The sequence below is a fragment of the Hirundo rustica genome, chromosome 1 (genome assembly GCF_015227805.2).
Source record: "Hirundo rustica isolate bHirRus1 chromosome 1, bHirRus1.pri.v3, whole genome shotgun sequence".
Classification (NCBI taxonomy): domain Eukaryota; kingdom Metazoa; phylum Chordata; class Aves; order Passeriformes; family Hirundinidae; genus Hirundo; species Hirundo rustica.
Window position 1 is genome coordinate 106930700 of NC_053450.1, and position 23673 is coordinate 106954372.

Below are 23673 nucleotides of genomic sequence, written 5' to 3' on the forward strand. Positions count from 1 at the left end.
GGCTCCTCCCGCTCCCCACGTGGGCAGAAGCTTCCGGAGGCCTGGCTGGGCCCAGCCCGGCCACCCAGAGGGGCAGCAGGGCCCGACCCAGGCCCGCCCGCCGCCTACGATGTTACCTCATGGCTGATTCCGAAGTGAGAGAGCATGATCTGCTGCAGATTAGTTTTAAGTGTCCTTTCCAAAGTCACATTGACATACTTACTGGTCAAACTAGCTGCTAATATCTTGGCTAGCTTTCTGATAAGTCCTTGTCCTCCCCCCCTCCACAACCACTCTATGGTCCTGGCAGGGAAAAACATTCCACATTTCTCTAAAACTAGAAACAAAACTGTGCCAACCCATGATACCCGTGCATTCTTTTTCTGGCACCTAAATTTACATTTTGTTTTATGAAAGACAATAGATAGTCACTCCCTTAAAATATTAATTTCGTTACTCCTTTTTCTTCTGTTTCAGTATTTCAAAATTCCATCCAGGCTAATTTCCTCTTGTCCCTGCAAAAGCAAGTTGATATCTGTACTCTGTTATAGAATATACAAGAGATCAGCTGCCAGGCTCTTCCTGGTTTAAGGAATTTCTAGAGGAGTCTGAGAGGTTTGTGATACTGTTCTGTGGGGCAGTATTAGGTCCCAGCTGTTGTCAGATTTAAGATTTCCAGCCTTCCAAGAAGATCTAATGAAAAAACAGTAAATAAAGAGTTTTACAATGCAAGATGAGTCTATAAGCTTAAGAGTGGTCTATTAAAGAAAATTATTCTGAATGTGCATGTCCAGGTGGAGCACCACAAATTATGACGTTCCACTCTGGAAATAAATAGCAAAACAATAGGGAACTGAGAAAGCTTTACTGTCTCACAAAGCTTGGCATTTTTCATCTATCTTCCCACCTCCATTAGATGCAGCATTTAAAAAGTGGGCCATGGAACTGTTCAGATATAGAAAATCAAACAGAGCTTTAAAGCTCTAAGTGTCTGTGAACTGTCTGTTTTTTCTAACTAAAAGAAAATAAAATTGAAGGTGGCCATTTGGTATCTGGCCGCAGAGCAGGCAGAAGGTTCCTAGGGGGTGTGTTCCACCCTCCTGGGACCAAGTACTTTAATTTCTGTGCACTTTTCCTGTGCATTTAACCCTTTGACTGCTATGCTGCCAAGCATTTCCCACATAACTGCAGTACAGGTTCTCAACTCTCTTGTTCTGTATCCCAATCAGCACGAAGGCTGATGGGGCTTCAGGGCAAAACTAGCCTTAATCAGCAGACCTATGGCTGTAGCTACTGAACTGCTGCTTATTCTTTACTATATTCACTCAAATAGAAAAAGACTTTTCTGAGTCACTGTCACTAGGTTTTTTTCATAGTTAAAATGAACTCCCAAAATCTTCTTTTGTTCTGCCAGGCTCTTTTCATGCTGGGCTGTGGGTCTGAAGCATGTTTGGACTGCAAAGAAGGTTTGTGTTCACAAGGGCTGCAGACAAACCCTTCATCCTTCATGTAGTGGTGTCGGACTCAATGTGCATGCTCCAGTATTAGGCACTGGAGACCCTGAGTTTCTTTGCTGGAGTCAACTGTATCTTAATTTTACTGACTGACCAACATATGCCCAAGGCCTTTCTCTGAGCTGTGTGTTTACAGCTACTTTGGCCTTTTGTCCCATCATTGAGAGATCTGCCCAACACTTACAAGGCTATTGATTAATTTTATTTATCCCAAGCTTACTTGTCTCCACCAGTTCCTGGTTCTAATGGTCAGGCTGTGGCTGATGCAAGTACACCCTCCCCCAGGTTGAAATTAATTGGTCTGATTTAAAATCCTAACAGGTGGCTTTAAGCCATTGCCTGAAGCAGCTGGGGGAGTGTCTGGGTGCCTGACCTGCTAGCCAGGTCTGAGGGAACAGGGACTCCTTCAGCCTGGCAGAGGTGAGTTTGGCCACTTTCAGCTGAGGGATACCTCAATACACTGTCTTGTTTATGGCTCTCCTCTGGAAACCTCCCTCCTGATGGTAATTGATCTGCCTTTCTAATTGTCTGCAAAACTTTGTAAAGAAATCTGTCTGTGTTGTGGACCCACAGAGATTGCTAGTAAACAGGGGTAGGGAAAAGGCAAGGGAGTTAATCTTATAATGTTTTCTCCTGAATGGTAACCACTGAATTAACTTCTGATATGAAAATGAACAAAGTGGTATGTTTATAGCTATAAGACTCCTGATGCCAATGCCATCAAAATGGTTTTCCTTTTTTCCTCCTCCTCTGGATGCTTTGATACACCTGATGTGAGCTGCTCTGAATCCAGGCTCGTTTCAGCATGAGCTGGAATAATGTTACTGGGGGGAAAACCACAAGTAAGATATTTGTGCTGGTACACAAAAAGCCTCATTTGTAGACTTGTTCCAAATTCCGTCCTTGTTTCTTTTTATTGTTTGGCTTTTCTTTCTTACTTCTGAGATTTCTGTTGCTATTTCAAGGTTTTCTGCAATGTGGACTCTGTCTTTGATCTTGTTTTGTTTGTTCTCAGTGTTTTTGCAATCCAAGCAGAAGTAAATGGTATTTGGAAAACAGTAAGTTTAAACTTTTTGGTGATTGCTTGATTCTGAAAGAAATTCAGAACATAACTTTTTTATTTATTTTGATTTGGAATATTGCTGATTCTTTTACAGTCTATGAGACAGAACTAGTCTATTTTTTAAAAAAAAAATTGTGTGTGAAAAAAGCTACACTGTCAGTTGACAGACTCAGTCAAGCAGTTTCAGCTGGCAATGTTATGCAATGATTGTCATTTTTGTGCTCTTAATTCTGGGAGTCCAAAATAAGACCCCTAGTTCCAGACATGCACCTTTCAATATTTATTTGGGGGGGATGTTGTCACAGCAGTAAAGGCTTTTATTTCAGCTGTACTGCAGAGAATTTACTTTTTCTAACAGTGATATTAGAAAGTCAGTTCCTAAATACAGATGTAGGAACTTATCAGCAGCCACTTATTTTCTAATGTCTTGAACAGAATTATGTGTCTGAGTGTGTTTGCTAGTTATTTCCCTTTGGCTAAGAAAACTTTGGTGGCTTCTGAACCCAGTGTTTCCTTTTCTGTAAAGGTTGGCAACAATCCATAATTCCCTTTGAATGAAGCCTGGGAGATCTAGATTTGTTAACGTTCAGTGGCTGTGTTTGTTAACGTTCAGTGGCTGTGCATACTATGAAACTCTCCTGTCTGCAAGTTTGAAATTGCCTGGGACCCCAGCAAAGCTATGGTTCTACTCATATAAGGTCTTAACAACAGATGATGTGGTTATATTTATATCTTTTGGCTATATGTAGTTGTTTGTTATATCTTGCATATGTTGCAATATACAATGTTCCATATCATGGGCACGCTCCTGTAGTAATGGCTATGCTCCAGAGAAAGCTGGAATTAAACAGTCCTATGATTAAAAAGCAATTACATTTTTCTGTAAAAGGACTAAGCCTTTCAGTTATCTCCCCAGCCCCAATGATAAAGCTTGGAAGCATTTGAATTTTTTGCATTTTGGGTTTGTTTTTGTGTGTGTGGTGGTTTTTTTTGTTTGTTTGTTTTGTTTTGTTTTGTTTCGTTTTCCAGTTGTGCTTGTTTTATTTGTGAGGAGTTTTGGTCTTGGCATTTTTTTCTGGAAATTTCAGTGATAAGAACTGTTCATGATAGTTTATCTTGCAATAGTCTGAAGTAAAAAGGTAGCAGTATGCTCCTATTCTTTTAAGGAGCCATCAGCATGACATAAAAAGGTAGATAAAAGTGGCTCAGAGTGAAATGAGTTTCAAATTATTTATAATTTCCCCTTTAACCACTTTATCGTTGGCTTATGTTTGTTAAACCTTATTAAAAATTAGTGTTGAAATGTGGTACAAGATGCAATTTGAAATAGATAGATATCACTTTTTAAATTAAATTGCAAGAATTTACAGTGCAGTAAACAGATATAATTCATGTTATTTTTATTTTTTCAAGGTGAGAGACAAAAAGGTGTAGGAGAAGGGAGAGGAGAATAAACTCCCACAGCCCTATACCTTGAGGACAATTAGCTTAAGGGCTTCTTTCAGCTTTTAGTTAAGAAAGGATACTAATAAGAGTTATGACTGAAGATATTAAAAATCTTTGCAGGTCACTTTTAATAGCTTATTCAACAACAAAGAAAATATTCTTTCTGGAAATTGCTTCTTTTGCTGTCTTGTTGAGATACTGCACTGAAATTTTTTTTTTTTTTTTTTTTTTTTTTTTTTTTTTTTTTTTGTAGAGGAAAAAATATCATAGTGGAAAGGTAGAACTTCATCTTTGCAACACGTAAGCTAGCTTCCCAGGCTAGCCATCACAAAAGATTTAAGTTTATTTACAGTTAATTTAGGGAAAAAAATGTTGCCTGTTCTGTGCTCAGTATTGACAATGCCAGCAGAAAATCTGTGTTGTCAAAATGGATGGAAATCATGTAATCACAGAGCTGGGGCTGGCGATGGCTGCTGGGATTTGCAGAGCCATGGTGGGTATAGAGCTATGAAATAGGCTCAGCTGTGGCTTATATCCTTGAAAGCAGCAGCTTGTTGGCACCATGTCCAAATTCTGTCAAGCAAAATGTGCAGCTCCTTATGCATATTGCCTATAACTATTGCACCTTTCTGTGGACAAATTGCATGTAATGTCATAAATTGGTTTAAAGAAAATAGGCAAAGGTCTACTCCTTAATTGTCTCAGGCTGACATCTCCAATAACTGAAGCTTGACAGTCTCAGGGAGAAAAGTCAGGCAAGGTGAGTGTCTTATTTAAGATGTGATCCTGGGCAGCTTGGAGGTCTCTAAAAGAATAATCTGTGTTGGTTTGTAGGATTTGTGAGGAAGGTGGTGGAGTGAGACACAGGGACTTGAGATTACTTTGCAAAGGAGGAAAAATATAATGTGATATGGAGTAGATTTGGACTGATGATTAATGCCATTGAGATTGTAATTTGTTCCAGATGGGGGGAACATACCTTGCTGTCTCTGTCTCCAGTTAATTTGAAAAGCACTCCAGGTCTTTAACCACAACAGTGAAACCTCAGCACTTTGTAAAACAAGCCCTTAGCCATGTGTGCATTAGCCATAGGACTAAGCTGTTCTTTTTCGGCCAGCTCTCCACAGAGCTAGCGAACACACCAACATACAGTAGTAATACACTGCTTCAGAGCAGTCTCTGTTTCTTGAAGGAAAATGCTGTTCATATACAGACAAAACTATTTAAAAAATCAGATTTCAATTATTTTCTCTCATAATGGTTTCATAATGTCCTGTCCATTTTTCCCATCCATCAAAAACCTTAAGGTTATAAAAATGGTGCAAACTTTCCTCCCACATGTGTCTGGTTTACTAAATTACTATGGCTTGGGACCTTTCTTAAAACTATAATATCTCTTTGTATTGGGAAATCCAGTCAAGATCAAAGCTGCATAAAATGAACTGTTGAGAAAAGATGCAGTAAGATGATGTCCTGCTGTCCTTCTGTCACATGTGTTCTCCAGCAGTGTATGGGAATGATTTTTGTAATGAGTTACAGCTGGGTCTCCTCAGCTTATCCAGTGCTGGGAATGGATTATCTGTTTGAGTGAATGCTTTTTAGATTTTAGCAGGTAATTTACTGAGTTAGGCTGCCTTTCTGGTTGAAGTGTTTTTATTGGCAAACTTCTGAATATAGATATAAATGATATCTCATTGCTAGTTCCTCTTTTGTGGTAGAAAGGATACTAGCATACTCCTATGCTGGCATAACTGACTTGATTCAGACCTGTAACCTACAGTAAAGCAGCACTGTAGTTTGCCAGAAATCATGAGATATCCAAATAGCAGCAATTCTCTTGGTTCTGGCAGAGCTGGCTTTGAAAGCAAATTTTTATCCACCAGTTTTTATCCAAAACAGTGACAGTTCTAAACTGGAACAAGAAGCTGTCCCCCTCCTCCAGAACGTGCTATTAAAATACCACAATGTTTTGCTTATGAAACTGGTGCGCTCCCCAGGATTACTGCCTGCTGCTCTGTGAAGCTGACAGGGTTTGACTGTTTGCTGCTGTTAATCACTGGGGCTTGCTGGTGAAACAAAAAGGATTATAGCAGTTTTATTCAGCAGCCTGATGGGCTCCCTGGGTTCCCTGGTGAGTGGAAGGCTGTCCTGAGAGTCACAGGCTGGAGTCAGGCAGCTGGGAGCTCAGGTGTCTCTGAAACCTGCAAGTCTTAATATTGAGCTCCTTATTGCTGAGGAGACAGGTAAATAAACAGCTACAAAACCGCAGGTTTACAGCCTGCCTCTGCATTCTGTCAAAAGAAAGTCTTTCCATGAAATGTTAACATTTGACAAATTGAAGATTTATGATGGAATAAAAATCAGATAGAAAATCTGTTGCATCTGGATTTTGATCTTTCTGGCATCTCACTTGGGAACAATCTGCTCTTTGGATGTACAGGCAAAGCCTGGAAGATAATTTCTGCCTAGAAGCAGTCCATGGCAACGTGCTTTTAACTCATTAGTCCTTATTAGTTTGAGTTTTATGCTCTATTGACCACATATTTGCAGCTCCTCACTGTCACGGAAAGAAGACAAATCTCTTTGTGACTTACTGGGAGATCTTGGACAGGTGTAGTCAGTGGAGGTGTCCTCTCCCCTGTGGGTAAACTGTGACACCCAGTGCCTGTACAGCTGTGTGCCTCAGTGTGGTCAGGTGCACATGCTTGTGACTTCTGCATGTGTGGGGATAGGTGTAACATAACTGCTGCTTCCACAGGCTAAAAATGTGATTTAGTTTTTAATTATCCTTTTATCTTTGTTCTATAGAAGGTGGATATTTTAACATACATGCTGTTGTTAGGTCATATGCCTCTTTAAAACACTGACAGTATGTGTGACCAAATTCCAGTTGAACATTTCTTTAAGTCTGTAAGTGATTGTTATTTAATCGGCTTTTTTGTTTTGTCATTTTTTTTCTCTCCTCTATAACCTGACAGAGCCATGGTATCAATTTTGCACAAGATAGATCTGGCAGTATGCAAAGTACCTTTTAGAGGAAAGGAAAGGGAGGAAATGGAGGTAAGAAGAAACCTATCACTAATCAGGCTTAGGAATGTTTTGTTTTATCACTTAAACTAAGAAATGCAGGCAGTGGTAGTCCTTAGCAAATGATTCCTCCTGCTCCAGGAGACGAGATGTTGGCTATGAAGTATAGTTTTGGCTTGGTTTCTGACTCTGGTGATGCATCTAAACAAAACCAAGTTATTTTTCTTCTGTCCCTTTCCCTCTTTTCTATGGGTGGTTGTTACTGTGGGCTCTAAATGCAAGTGTGCAGCTTGGAAACAGAGTGGTTTTCCTGGTGCTTGGCACAGTGGAAATTGGTGCTGCTGGGAGCTAGAGGGCTCCATGTTATGCCTAGCGATTTCCAGCCAAGCAACCCTGCCCAATTAGTGTTCATAAGACACACACACACAGATTAAAATATTTTTTGTAGGAGCATACAGAGGATAAAAACATATAGAAGATGCAGAAAAGTTGTACTACCAACTTGCTATCTCATTGCAAGGAAGTGTCGTTCAATTAAAAAGAAATCCATTTGGAAATTTTGAGCTGGCTCAGAATACTATTCCAACTTCACAGCTTCTAGCCAACATAGCTTCTATAAATGCATCTCTTTGACACAAAACCGACCTGAAGCACATTGAACTCCTAGAAACTGGAGATTTTATTGTGTCCGTTACCCACTGTGTATATTGTGCTGAAAAAATCCAACACCTGACATGGAATGATTAAATCAACCTGGTTTTCTTAGAATATTCTCCAATCAGGCTCCTATTCAGCACATAATGCTGTTGCTGACATTGCTGAAGTTCATAATGACATCTTTTTCTTTCTGCAACAGAAGAAGTTTTTTTTTTAAAATTACTTGTACTATTTGTGGGCCTTAATTAGGCCTTAAATGTTGTGAATCATAAAATTTTTGCTCGGTGATTTCTTTGAAATAGCATGTAGCAATCTGGTTGTTTGTACAGAAATAGTTGGTAGTGGCAGGTTTGTAGCTGGTTCAGGTTGGATACTATTTTACTCAGGGCTGAGTATCTTAAGGACATGTTGTCTTTAAATTTGGACTGACTATTCAACTCAACTGGTATTAAATCTTTCCCTGGAAAATTGCTTGCTCAGGGATTTTTCTCCCCCCATACTTTTTATTACATGTGTAATTCCAATGATTCCTGATTTATGAGAGGCAATCCTAGAGAAAGAAATAAATTGGCTTGGCATTTGCAAAAATGGATCTTGGTGTGCAGGTGCAGTTCCATTGGGGGACAAGTCTAATGAGGAGAGTTCCAAAGTAAGACAAGGGAGTCAAATTAATATTCACTGAAATAAAGAATAAGGGATTTTCTTGGTTGTAAGGCACTGTTTGATTGCGACTGTAGGTTGGTTATTTGGTCACTATCCAGCTTTAGCCTGTTCATTTCAAGATCCAAACTTTCTTGTGAATTATCTAAATAATAATGTTTTAGTTAGATTTGTGACTGCTGAATGTCTCAAATCCTTGGTCTTTTCTAGTATTAAAAGAGAAGACCTGTAGATGCATCTCAGCCCCATTTTTGCAAATTACTTGAGTCCAAATGTTCTTGAAAATCAATGAGGCTGCATAACTCATCTCTGAAAATAAGTAGTACAATTTTAGATCTCTGGGATGGTTTTGGAAATATTACATCAGAATATTTATTTTGAGGTGTTTTGTGGGCATAAGGATGAGTATCCCAAAAGGAGAGTGCATGAAATAAAATTGGTAGCTTTTGCTTATATTTTATATATAATTTTTTTTTGGTGTTTAGGTAACTGGATTTCTTGAGTTAATTTTTCATAAATGTATAAGAATCCATTTCATCATTGAACTTAAAGCTTCAGGTTTCTGAAGTCAAAGGTCAGGTTCTAGGAAACAACAGAGTTGTGGTAGAGATGGAATCAATCACCCTGAAGTGAAATCAATAACAGCTCAGCTATTGTCAAATGTGAAGATAGTGCTTCAAATGCTTTTTTTTGGGGGGGGGATGGTGGAGGTGGTCTCTTCAAGACTGATTTCCTTCCTTTGAGGGGGAGGTGATAGTTTTTCCCCAAGAAACGTGTATGTTGTGGAATGGCCGAATGCAGAGACTCCTTTTGTAGGAAATGCCTTAAGTGTGATGTACTTTCACAACCATGGGACACTCTTTGAAGACCAAGGATTGCTATGAGAGCAAAGAGACTGGCTGATCTAGTAAAAGGAGAGCTTAAACTAGGAATGACAGATTAGTGAGAAGTCAACCCATGTACAAGTGAGGACAAAAGTGACCTTCTAATCAAAAAACAGGGGGCTCATTTCTGGTGTGCACACAAATAAGGGATTAGTGAGATTACAGCAAGATGGAAGAAATGTTAATCCATTTACTGGGAAATCAGCACAAGTGGGCACCTCTATCAAGTGCCTGTACACTAATGTTTGGTGCAGAGGATATAGTGTCCTGCTGTGTTTGTAGGGCTATAATCTCAGGGGTATTAGAGACATGGTGGGATAGCTCAAAAGGAGATGCGTTTCTGTGTATGGAAACAGGACCTTTAGGAAGAATACACCAGGACAGTGAGGTGGGGGAGCTGGCCTTTATGTGAGGAGGTAGAAGGAACACACAGAGATGTCTTGTTATGGATGAGCCAGCTAAATGCTTATGAGTTGGATTAGAAGATGCACCAATGTGGATGATATGGTGGGTGTTTGATTGAGAAAAAGATGTAGTTAAGGCCTTCAGACACCTGGAAGAAACCTCATGTTCACAGGCTGTGGGACTTTAAAACACGCCTATCTGTGCTGGATAGGCAACCGAGCAGGGCACAAGCAATCTAGGAGGATTCTTTTCAGTGTTTAACAATGACAGCTTCCTGACACATGTGATTGAGAATCTGCTGTGCAGGATCCCTTACAAGCAAGGAAGAACTGGTGAGGAGTGACAGTGACCTTGAAATGTTGGAATTCAGGATCCTGAGAGGAAAGATTGAAGCAAATAACAGGGTCACACTCTTGGAATTCAGGGGAGCTGACTTCTGTTCTGTTTAGGAACCTACTTGAAAGAATACCATGGGTTAACAGAGAAGAGGGATCTAGAAGTCTCAATGATTTTTCAGGAATGACTGGCTCCAATCTCTAGAATGATCTATTATAATTTTTAGAAAACAGGCAATGGTGTCAGGAGGTCTGCATAGATCAACAAGATTCTCCTGACAGAACTCAAATATAAAATGTAAAAATACATTTAGCCAGTTGACCTAGGAGGAATACAAAAGTAACTGAGTGCAGAAACGGCATTATGAGACCCAAAATGTACATGCAGTTTAATCTGGCAAATGATATGAGAGGGACTGAGGAGGACTTCTACAACAGAAAAACTATGGAAAATGTGGGTCTGGTATTCAATGTGGTGTCCTGATGACAAAGAAGGCCAAGGTTATTGGTGCCTTTTCTGCCTTGGTCTTTACTGGGAAGGTCTGCTTTCAGAAGTCCCAGTCCCCTGAGAATACTGGGAAAGCCTGGGGCAAGGAATACTTAGGGGGAGGAGGCTCAGGTTAGGGGACTCTTCAACTGAACGTACACTAGCAGATGGGACCTGATGGGAATGCACCCGTGAGTACTGAGGGAGCTGGCTTGTATCATGAGGCTACATTTGGTGGCCTTTGAAAGATTGTGGAATTTGAGATGAAGTTTCTGTGAACTCCCATCTTCAAGAAGGGCAAGCAGGAGGATTAGGGAAACTAGAGGCCAGTCCCCTTCACCTTGATCCCTGGGAAAGAGAGCAAACTCTCCTGGAAGTCACTTCTAAATACAGGAAAGAGAAGATACAAGCTGGGTGGGGTGACTTAGATGGACCCTCCAGGGAGGGAGTCTGTAGCATCTCCATCCTTAGAGTTGCTAAAAAATCCAGATAGGCCAGAGCAGCTTGTCTTTGACCCTTCTAAGCTGGAGAGGTTTGACTAGAACACCTCTGGAGGTCCCTTCCTACCATCACAGTTCCATGATTCTGTTTTTTAAATAGTGAAATAGTTGAAGGATTTGATCTGCTCATGGCAATTTTGTGCACACAGAATGATCTCCAGTCAGCGAACAGGATTTTTTTACAGTTTAATTTGTCTACTTCAAAACTGAATATGCTGAATTTTATTTCTGTTGACTAATTTGTGCCATCCTGGATAGAAAGCTGATAAATTTGGTTTCTTTATAGATCTAGAAAATTTTGTCAGTTATTATTCCAAATGTAGTTTGACTTATTTCACTATTTTTAACAGCTCTTGTGCTTAATATCTGAGCTCAAGAGCTGCTATCTTCTAAAAAGACTGTATGAGCAGTCTACAGTTTTGTTTTCTTGAACTAATTCTGAAAAGTTCCTACCCTGCATTTGAGCATCTAAATGCATTTACTCCTATAAATGTAAAAAAAATATTTTGGGGTTTTTTCAGTATGAATAAAGATGGCAGTTAGTAATGACACAGAGTACTTCTTATTCTCAAAGTGCTCTAAATTTGTTGTCTAATTACTATCCACAATACTCTTGGGAGGTTCATGTATTTAATTATCTTCATTTTATAAGCTCTGGGAATATGAAACAGTGGCACATGGGACCCAACAAGCCTTTGCTTTTTGTATTTCTGCCCCAGTACAAAAAAATTGATTTCCTGCATCAGAAAGTACAAGAGGAAAGAAAAGTGACCTTGAAACAAGTCAAGGTCTGTGTTAGGATTTAGGCTGCTCCCAACCAGAAAGCCGTTTTCAGTCATGAACTTCCTTGCTCTCATTTCATGACACCAACACAAATAAAATTTGACTTGGAAATGAATAGGACTTAACTTCCATTGTCCCTTTTCTCTTGACAGTTGTTGCAAGATTTAATGTTTTATGGTCTGCTTTGTATAAGCTTTGCTCATGAATGTGTTGCCGAGAGTGACAAATGCATAGCCTAAAATAACATTTTAAATTATATTTTGTAAAAAAAATTAGAACCTGACATTTCAGTAGCATTACCATTGTGTATCCCTTCCCAATCAATCATTATTTTTACAGAGAAGGGAAAAATCAGAGTAAGCACTCACTTTTTAAAGACTTTTTATTTAAAGGTTGATTAGCTGTGCTTGAATGATGGGAGGAGTAAACTGTTACTCTTCTGGAAAATTATGCCAAAAATTGAGAGCAAAGGTATTTGAACTACTTTGCTCCCACATGGCAGTTTTGTACTTAATTATTTTATAGGCATCCTTATTTAAAAAGTAGCAGGAATCCTTATAGTGATCCTTGATGATCCACTCAGCCTAATAATGCAGGAGTGTGTTGCTAGCAGACACAAGTAAATACTTACAGATTTGACTCCGCACAAAATGAAGGCTGAAGAAGGAAAGACCTTTATTGTTTACGAAGACCTCACTTTATAGGTTTTGAAGAATGATCAGGGATTGGAGAACAAGGTTACCACCTCTCTATCCCACTGGCCAGGCTAGAAGACTATCAGTTGGCTATCATCAGAAAGGAATGTGGAAAAACAAGATGTTTACATCAGGTAACTGTGAGAAAATTCAGTCAGAGCTGTATACATCTCACAGAAGCTCACATAATATGGCAACACAGGAGAGGAAGTATTTTACAGGTGTTAATGCAAATATACATTGAGTAGTTAAACTGACTTGGTTTGTCCCATGTAGTGAAGCAAGTCCCTTGTCTCCATTTGAAAGACAGGTATCTGCTAGGGAGGGGCAGGGCCTCTCTAGGAATGGGGAATTCCAATCCCCTTCCTCCAAGTTATTATAATTTAGAAAATGAAAGGGGCTTTTCAGGCAAAGCTATGGGGAAAGGAATAACAGTTCTTTGCTAGTAAGTATAACAAGGCAAACAAACAACAACTACAGCATTAATAATAAACAGAACCAGGAACCTCGAGGGGTTTTGTTTCACAAAGCCCAGGGCAGTCTGGTCTCTTGGGACTCCGAGAGCACCAAGCTGGAATGGTGGAAACACCCGGGCTGGTGGATGGAACGGCAGGGTGGCCCCAGCAGGCAGGGGGGGGAATGTCCCAGCAGGCAAGGGGGTGGTGTCCCAGCAAAGTGAGCAGTGCTGAAGATGGCTGGACAGGGCTGGCCCAGCTCCAGCAGGGCAGGGGAAGGGGGCTCCGAATTCCTGGGCACACAAGCAGTTGATAGTAAATTTCCCAGGACAGACTTTCTGTTGACCGTGGACTCCTCCCGCAGCAAGCAGCAGCCTGACTGTCCTCTCCAATGCTGGGAGCAGGAAGAGCAGCATGCTCAGCTCCCCCAGCCCTGCTCTCTTCCCTCCCCCAAACTCATGTGATCTTCCCCCTCCCTCGGCCTCTTCTTTTGTGTGGGTCAAGCACCCTCTAAGCATCAGTATTTAGTTTCTTAGCAACTTATGGTGGAAAAATTCCATAGGAAAAAAAAAAAATCAACCAAAAAACAAGCAAAACCGAACCCCCAACATCCCCGTCTTGTCTTTTGCATTTCAAGAAAGCCCAAGTATCCAAATTTGCTTCACTCTGTTTCTCTAGATAATCTCATGACTAGACAATGGAGGGGATGAGTGGTTGTTTTGTGGTCAGATAGTCTCTGCTTGTGAGGAGAATGCAAATAACATGTTCTTTACTAGGGACTGTTGTTTGATTCTATCAAAAAATGTATACTTTCTGGCTTTGAACAAGTGGCACATGACCATTCCCCCAGACTCCCTGCCACTGTGTTTCTTCAGTGCCATTCAGGGCTGGGATATGCTCCTGCACGGTAGCCCACATGCCAGTGTTCACTTATGAAAGTGTTCACTTATGAAAGTGTTCACTTATGAAAGTGTTCACTTATGAAAGTGTTCACTTATGAAAGTGTTCACTTATGAAAGTGTTCACTTATGAAAGTGTTCACTTATGAAAGTGTTCACTTATGAAAGTGTTCACTTATACTGTGGCAAAAATATATATTTTCTGAGGAAAAATTAGGCTGTGTTGCAAAGCCTATATTATGTGGGTTGTAACTCCAGAACTCTTAATGTCTCTTTCGGACAAGTGCTGTTATTCTTGAGTGGTGTCTTGAATACAGCTGACATATCAAATGCTATTTTATGTCTTTATGTCTGTGGATTAGCTACTGATGGACTTTCACCTGTTAGTGATAAATTTGTTATATTTAGAATAACGGTGTCAAGGTCAAGGCTGGAGTCTCAACTAGAAGCAGGACTGTCTTTTGTTTTTAGTCATGTGAGGACTAAAAGATGTGAATGACGTCCATGCACTCCAACTTATTTCTGAAGTGTCCAAGATGGTTTTAGGCAATCACTGCAATTAAAACAATAGTCTGTAACTAAGATTTAAATTTGTTTTGCTTTAGCCTTTTAGATGTTCTTTCCAGTGTAATTTAATGGATTTGGTCCTCGACAATTTTGTGAATTACAACTTCCACTGGAAAATGACAACTGTTGAAGTATTTTGATGAGTCTTGCGGGGAAATGTCAGGTTTTTTGAGCCAAAGTGACAATGAGGAAAAGGCAGAGAAGACAATAAACCCAGTTATTTAACACACTCTTCTAGCCTTACCTAGGGCACCAGTTGGAACAGTTACCATTCACAACTGAGACAAGTTCTCCTGGCTGTTCAGCTGTGGGTCTGCTTTACACATCATGTGAAGAGATAAATATCCTCAGAGTTATTTCCTATCAGTCCCTTACCTGGTAGTTAGGATGCTTCCTTGAACACTGAGCTTCTGCTCAGTCAGGTAATGCAGGGATTACAGAATGGCTGGCCCACATCATGAGTGAATGTGGCAACAGTGAGCAAATCAAGTCTTCTCTTCTGAAAGGAGAAATGGGCTGTTCAGGTTTTTGTTTTATTTCTCCTCTTCATTATTTGATTGTTTGGACACAAATCTGTTTCTGAAACGCTTGATTTCATACAAATCCTAAGCAATGGGATTTTTTTAATCTGCAGGGTGGAAAACCTCTTTTGGTCTCAGGTTCTGTTTGTTTTTTCATTTTCAGTCAAGCAGAGGGGGCTTGTGAAATGTGTGTAGGAATTACATTGTTGGAGCATTGCATGCTTCTAGTTTAGGACTGAGCAAATTCATTGTGCTGATGACAGCCATACTATGTGTTAATACAGATATTGGTGTGCAGAGAGGAGTCACAGCCAGCTGCACTGACACAGACTAAACTTTATCTCTTCTCTGTTTTTTAGATGTCATTGTGGGGAAAAAATTAAAAGAGTAAGACTCAGTAGAACAGCAACAATAACAATAGAATATTTACAGTGGGGTTAAGTAAATAATTTTTAGTGTTATTTTTGAGTGATTGATACTGTGGTTTAATACATAAAGTTAGTTTTTGGTGAGTGAATTAAAAATGTAAATAATACGGGGCCAAAATGATAAATCATCCCAAAATTATAAAAAAAAAAATCCATCAACACCTTTTCCCCTGCAAACTGAATGCTGTACCTATCAAGGTTGCCCATAAATGTCAGAGGTAATAATGATTTTAAACCATCTGGTTTTTCACAGTAAGCTATGAGCTCTTCTAGCTTTAAATACAATATTGGTTCATGCAAATGACAATATAACAGACTTTGACATCCCAAAATATCCCTTCCCACCCTGCTTCAGCCTTCTCCCTCTCTTTCCTCCCATTCCTTCATTGACTTACCTGAAGTAAAATAACAAACTACTACATCTTGCCATCCCCTTTGAGCTAAAACTTCTGTTTAGACTTCTGAGCGGACAGATAGTAAAGCTAATAAACTAGCTCTATATTCCAGCATCAATTGAGCTTGTGATCAACCTGAGAGCTGGTTGAGGCTGTTGTAAGCAAATTTTGAGCATGTCCTTATTGGACAAGGAGGGAATTAAGCTGGTCTGTGAAGCTACACAGAGATGTAAGTAAAGAGCTAAAGGCAGCCATGGTCTAGGAATGTTTATGCAGGTAAAATATCCTGTATCTTCAATTCTAGTTGCACATTATCCTTTAGGGCCTGGATTTGAAAGTGATGATTTTGAAACATGCTGGGTGTAAATGTGCATCTCGTTCTTCTGCCTTGCACTGGAGATGACCAAGTCGATATTGAGGACTTTTATAAAGGGGAAAAAAAAAAAAAAGGAGGTAGCAAAAAGAGCTTACTGGGTTATCAAGCTTGCTACTTTCAGATAGTGCCAATATCCATATTGTAGATCCCATAAATAGAACTGTCTCTAGATTTTTCTCCTCATGCATACAAGTCTAGTCACAAATGTTATGCCTTTCGTGATCTGAAGCTTTTATGAATTCCGGAGAGAATATGTCCATGGGAATTTTTATCACTGTTCTATTGCTTTTAAACAGTTTTTCTCTCTATCTTTGGCATTTACTAGTGAGATGATGTGGTGGGTTGACCATGTCTGGATGTCAGTTGCTGACCACAGTTGCTCTGTCTCTCTCCATCATCAACTGGACAAGGGACAGAAAATATAATGAAAGGATTCGAGTTAAAGACAGGGAGAGATCATTCATTGATTGCCACTGTGGACAGAACAGACTTGAATTGTGGAAATTAGTTCAATTTATTACCAATCAAATCAGTGTAGGATGACAAGGAAAGAAAACTAAATCCTGAAGTGTCATTCCTCCATACTTCTTTCTGTGCTTAACTTTTACTCTTGATTTTTAATAACTCCTCCCTGTCAGAAGGGCAGGGGGATAGAGAATGAGGATTGAGGTCCATCCGTCACATGTTGTCTCTGCTGTTTCTTTCTCCTCAGGGACAGGATTCCTCACACTCTTCTGCTCCTGCATGGAGTCCCTCCCATGGGAGACGGTTTTTCATTAATTTCTCCAATGTGAGTCCTTCCTATGGGTAGCAGTTTTTCAGGAACTGCTCCTGCATGGGTCCCTCTCACAGGGTGGAGGAGCATTCAGGAGCAAACTGTTCCAGCATGGGTCTCCCCATGAGTTCACAGGTCCTGACAGAAAACCTGTTCTAGCATGGGCTCCTTTCTCAAAGGGCCCACAAGTCCTGCCAGGAGTCTACCACAGCACAGGCTCCCTACTGGGTCACACCTGCTCCAGTGTGGGGTCTTCTATGGACTTCAGGAGGCTATTTGCTGCATTTTTAACCTCCATGTGCTGCAGAGGCACAGCTACTTTACCATGGTCTGCAGCACAGGCTGTAGAAGAATGTCTGCTCTGTGTGTGGAGTGCCTCTTTCTCCTTCATTGACCTTGGTATCTGTATAATTGTTGCTCTCACATTCTCACTTCCCTCTCCAGCTGCAGTTGTGCAGGTTTGGGTTTTTTTTTTTCCCCTTCTTAAATATGTTATCCCCATGGTGCTACTGCCACCACTAAAGAGCTTGGCCTTCTCACAGAAGCCACCCCTGTAGTCCCCTTGATACCCAGACCTTGCCACACAGACCAAACCCTTTTTCTAACCTACAAAAGTAGGCCCTTCTATTTGGCTTCCACGAGTGACTTTTTAATCATTCTGCTTCAAGGATTTTTTTTTTTTTTTTTAAATTGTTAAATGCAAAAGTTATGCATAATCTTCCAGATAAGGTCCCATCAGAGCCATATATGATGGCTTTTTAATTTTCTCCCTGACAACACCTCTTGCAATGTGCCCTCTGTCTCTCTCATAGCCATGTCAGTCGCCTTGAGAGCAAAAGAAAAGATTGAATCTGCCCCAACCCCAGCAGAGCACTCCATATGGTGCTGTGTGGGAAAAATGCTATCTGAACTGGAGGAGATGGTTGTTAGTACAAATGCTTTGGGAATGACTGAAGGAGATAACAAGAAACTGTTTTGAAAGAAGCTATAAGGCTGGAGGGAGGTTATTAGTGGAGTTCCTCAGGGACTGGCTTTGACATTGCTCTTATTTATTATTTTCACTAATTACCAAAAAGTAGGATAAAAACAAGAATGTGCTAATGAAATTTGCTAATGGCTTGAAGTTGAAACTACATAGGAGACCAGGATTGACCTTGAATAGTGATGAATTGGAAATGGAAAGGAATTAGTATTAAAATCACAAGAAGTTGCATGTTTGGAGGAAAAATAACATGTATTTCTGGGATTCCTCATTCAGTGGAGCAACAAAAAGTTTGAGGAAGTCTTAACTGTATAATATAGTCAAAGGGTGACCATGTAGCCTGTTTGAAGTCTAGAGAGGTCTGATCCTCCCACCACTGGAGGGAGACAAGGACCAACAAGAACAAACACTGATAAATGTCAAGATGATGTGTGCATGCATGTATAAGAGGAGAAAGCAAGTATGACCCTTGTGAAGGATCGCGTAGATCTGTCTGTCTTCAACTGCACCACCTCAGAAAACACAGTTGTATAGGAAGGGAGGATGCAAGAGGTCTGTGCAAAGCTGCTGTTTTATTTGGGGCACATGTGTTGTTTTGAGGTAGTTACTTTAAGAAAAAGAAAAGGAGAAAACCCAAATACAAACCCAAGCAAACTAATTGGGAAATGCAGTTGTCCTGAATCAGAGTAGTCCCGAGTATGATGATGGAAGCTCCTCTTAAAAAGCTACTCTTAATCTGTGCTTCCTGGAAAGCTACAATCTGTTTATTTTAAATATATTTCTTTAACTGTAGTAGAATTGTTCCATATTAATTGTTCTGTATTGCTGTTTACTGCAATAAACTGTATTACTGTTTACAGAATTGGATCTATTGCATTTCTGCTAGTAGGCCAATTTCTTTTTACATGTTTTTAATAGAAGATAAAGGAACAGCAGGCAAGCCAACAAGCGTCCATGAAAGACAAAGCACATGTACAGTCCTGAATAGAGAGAGATGTTAACAATGACATCAAAATTGAAGGAGAGGCAATATTTGCAAAGAAAAGATGATAATCACTTAATCCTGTTCTTTGCTCCAAACCAATATGGACCATTGGGCAGTAACAAGACTGGGAAATTGCAGCTTCAGTGATTGTTTTCTAAATGTGGGAAACACCACAAGGAATAAGAATAGATTAGACAGGTCCTAATGTAATGATGACTCACTGTTCTTTCCCATGCTCTCAATCTGGATGTCCTGTCTCCACTGCAGGAAATGTTGTACAGGCAGCACTGCTTTTCTAGCTAGCATGTACTTGGTCGCATATATCTGTGGTGTGTGAATTTCATAATCTATTTTAAAAGGTAAGATTGGAGGCAATTGCATCAAATCAAGAAGTTTTCATGCAGTTTATAAACCAACTTTTCCCTCTTGTTTGCCAGATCATTACTTTCTGAGTGGAAATATCCCTGTTGCTTACCCCGCCCCCTCCCCGGCCCTGTATTTCTTTCTCAGGTGTGGGGTTTGTTTGTTTTTTGTTTGTGTGTGGGTTTTTTGTGTGTGTGTTTTGTTTTGGTTTTTTTTTTTTTTTTTCCTTGTTATGGTGGCTTCTCTGTGCCAGTGTCCTTATTTAAACCAGATTTCTTCTTTTTGTTGCAAATCTCCTGGGAATTTACATGAGCACTTGGCTGTTTTGGTGGAAGCCTCAGTGGTGCTGTATCAAGCACGTTCACAGGATTTAGCACCTTCTGATGCAATTTAGCTCTGGTGATACTTAAACTACTGTTTCACCTGAAGTCTGCAGTTCTTTTCCTCCCTTATGAATATGTTAATGAATTATTTCACACTCTTTAAAAAATATATCTTTGCAGTTACAAAGCCAACTTGGCATCATGTGGTGGTATTTAAATAACTTCATGGAAAATGTATCAGCCTAGTTTTTGTGGGGGCTTTTTTTTTTTTTTTTTTTTTTTTTTTTTAAAGGGTAGTGAATAAATTCAGTGTGGCATGAATCTGGCAGCTGAATTGCAAAAAAATATTCAGTGCAAGTAAATTATGCATTTATTTTGTTGTTGAAATAGTTCAGAAAATATACTTTCAAATGTTATTTTAATTACTACTTTTATTCTACTGTTTCTAAATAAGCCTTCTACTTGGCAATTTACTACCTGAAATCTGATATTCTAAATGATTCCTTGTTTCCTAATGTAAAATGTATCTTTTATGCTCTCTCCTAAATTCTGTTCTTTGTCAATCAAATTGGTATTTCAGCCTATTTTTTTCTTTATACCTGTAAAGGCACAGGTGCATAATATTACTATATTTTTTTTCATGTTGAATCTTTTCTCAGAATTTTTCATATATGGACATGGCTGTAGTGATTATTTGCCCTCCACTTTATGATTTGAATTATTTTTATTCAGCGTAATTTCTGGACGTGCTCTCAGACTAATAAGCACTGCATTGTTCTAAAGTTCATTTTAAAAAAAAATCCTCTATATAAATGGTGGCATATTAGTACTGAATGTACTAAGAGTTACAAGTGTTTTTTGTATTTGTAGTTTCTGCTATTTTTGTGAACTATTAGAAACCTCTCATTAAAAAGCTTGACAATAACAGCCATACAACCTACTTTCCAGATCAAAGTAGTTCAAAGAAATCTAGATATGCATATATATTTTCATTAATATTGTATTTTTTACCAAAGCCTGCTCTGGTTATTAGGAATTTTTTGAATTTCCATCAGTGAGTTTGAACAAGTGTTTTGAATTTTACAATACTTGTAGCATGCTGGGGTTATTCTGATAAACAAATACAAGTCCATAATTTGATTTGAGGGTACTTATTTCAACTCCTATGACCACTTAATACTTCAGTATTACACATTGTGTATTACACAGAACCTGTGGGGGAAAGAACAACAGTTCTATCAGATGGTACTAGAGGATACTGGAGAAATGGATAGTGGAGAAACAGGCAGTCTGGGGAGCCTGGTTTCAGAGAAATGCTGTGATTCACCAAGAACTGACTTGGAAGTCCTTGGCAGAACAGACTCCCAGGTACTGGGATAATGCACTGACTCCTCTTTTTCTTCAGTTTCTGTGCCCTAAATGCTTCCTATCTCTTCCTATCAGCACCTTGATAACAAGATTTTAAATGATTTCTTTTACTGCAGCTGTTGTTGGCTGTGTATTTTTTTAGCTCCATGGAAGCACAAGATGTGCAAAAGGAGTATATTCCCTCCTATTCCAGATTACATAGTGGACCTGTGGGTAATGGAAGGAAAAGTACTGTAATGCAGACTGAAAAGAATTGAAGTCTAAACTGTAATATTCAAGTGTCAGGAGAAAGTACTCCATCCTGAAAATAAAGAAGATTAGCATAAAAACAAAAAGAACTTTGTTCTCTTTTCATGAAAGAAATAATAGGTTTTAGGTCGCAATCATAAAGTGGATGACGAGTATTCAGAAGCATCTGTTACTCCTTTTCCTGTGTGCATGCTCAGTGGTGCAAAAGATTTGGTTCACTTGGGTGAAAATGCACTCAAGGGTTTCAAAATTTCAAGAAAATAATTTATAATGTGCCTTTGCACTGCAGCAAACTGTGTTGGGGTCTCTTAATATTTGTATTTTAGATGCTTGGAACACCAAGGGAAGAGGGTTGAGTAGGGCACCAGAGAGTTTGCTGTTGACTTGCGCTGGCCCAATAAGTCATTTTGACAAAGGGGATGTGGGACTCAGGTTAACTTAAATGAACTTAAATGTGGGATTATAACTGAGCCCTCCAGGGACCCTGGAAGTGTTTTTCTTATGATTGTAAGGGTGGTAGATGTTCTTTGGTGAGCTGTTTAGGGTTTAAGCTCTTCCTAAAACAGGCTGGGACAGAAACTGGCATTGTGACTTCATGATGTGAATCCCTCGTGTCTCTCAGTTATGAGCAGGCTTCTGGTGAGCACATTTCCTTGGGGTATCTTCAGCACTGAAGGGAAGGGTAAAACACAGATGACAATTACTCCATGATTTTTTCCTTAATATTGGGAGTGAACACTTTCCTTCTCTTCAAGATGGGCAATGTTTTAAACATGTTAGCAGGTGCACTTGGGTTAATTGTGATTTTTTTTTTTTTTTTTTTTTTTTTGGTCATTCTAAACTGTAAGAGTCTCCTTCACATCAGATGCCAAGTTGTTATCCCCCCATCCATCCATTGTCATCTCTTGCCCCAGATTGTAGACAAGCCTTGGAGGGGTGGGCTTGAACCTTCAACCCTCAGCTACCTGTGGAATGAGGATTCTTTTTTTAATGCGTGGAACATGTTAATTTTAAAAGGAGTTTTGCTTGAATATAGATTCCAGAGAAAACCTGATCGCCTAGAATTTAAAGAGAACTTAATTTTCAAGTGCAATAAGAAGTATAGTCTTAGACTGTAGAATGAATAGCTTTATATTTAGATGCTTGGGGGGAAAAAAAAGAATCATGCTATTATTTGCTTATTTTGCATTAGTGACACAACACTTTAATTCTGTTGTTATTGAGTTGAAAATTGCCGCCATGAAAGAGTCATGAGAGATCTGGATGTTTTGGATCTTGATGGGTCCTACCATATTCTTTATATACTTAAACAAGAGCTCAGCCCATCCATGATTCAAAATAACAGTTTGTGAGTCAGCCCCAATCAGATATTCACTGTGTCAGTGAGGTGTTGTGGCTGAGGGACTGATTCTTTGTTTGAAAAATTAACACTGTATTCTTAGAATGTGCAGAGAGACAATGTATGTGAACAGCAATTTCATATTTAATTCCTTTGTTCCTAATACTTTATCTTTGCTGAATAATGATCATAATTACAATATTTCTGTAGTGTAGTTTAGCTTTTGTAAGCCATATTGTTGCAGGGAAGGATATTCTGCTGGGTTGAGATGGAATCTGTTGTATGTGGGAGAAGATACCAGATACATTGGCCCAGCCTGAAGGGATGGTGAATATTTGCATGCTGCAGAAAGTCTCAGTTCATTTTGAGAGCTCCACAGTTCAAGAATCAATTGAATTTGCATATCCCAAAAGTTCAGGAATTGATTTCCTAAATGGTGATATTGAGGGCATAATGATCATGTCTGCCTGTTATTATATGATCAAATATATTCCATGGAGGGTGAATTATTTAATCTCTGTGGAAACATGAAATTTTGATGATGCATTAGGACTGCAATGGACATTTTTTTTTGCAAAGGAATGAAATTGTTCTGTCTTCTAAACATATGATCTGTGATGCCTTGAAGGCTGCTTGGAGAGGTAGATAATTAGCTACCACACTGCCTAGAGAAATAGCTTGGAGATTTTTAGAAGGCTTATGCAAATGGTTTGGGATATTATACAAAATTAGTTTCAGTTAAGCTCAAATTTATCTAATTTAATTTAATTATTGGGAAAAGTAAACCTTTGACTGAGAAAAAGAAGGAAGGAGAAGACAGGGAGAGAAAATACATTGGCAAATGAACTGCAACAATTAGATAGTGATGGATTTATAGTTGCCATTCACTTTGTAGGTGTTCACCTTTAAGGCATCTGTAATGACTTTCTTTTATAAGACTCTATCAAAATTAATACCCTAGACCGCAGGTGAAATAATTACTTAACGGAATTAAACCCTGTTGCTGACTATGGCTGTATCCTATTTTAGTGAACTGTGAACTCAGCTGGTAAATCTACAGCCTCCAGGGAAGTTGAAGTCCCAGCTCATTCTGCTCATTTTGCTTGAAGTGTCAGGGAATCTCTGGCATGGAGAGGACAGTTTTCTGAAGAGGAAACTTGACAGTTTTACCAGGTCTGCTTTCATTTATGCATGAACTGTGGTGGTCTGTTTT

General features: G+C 39.3%; 1 long non-coding RNA gene across 1 annotated transcript in view; it reads left to right on the forward strand.

Annotated features, from left to right (window-relative positions):
- The first annotated feature begins 1778 nt into the window (after positions 1–1778).
- Positions 1779–23673, forward strand: part of LOC120755620 (uncharacterized) — a 36848-nt gene continuing 14953 nt past the window's right edge. The window contains exon 1 of the long non-coding RNA XR_005701839.2: positions 1779–1913. This is a non-coding gene — a long non-coding RNA (uncharacterized LOC120755620). The remainder of the gene's footprint in view (positions 1914–23673) is intronic.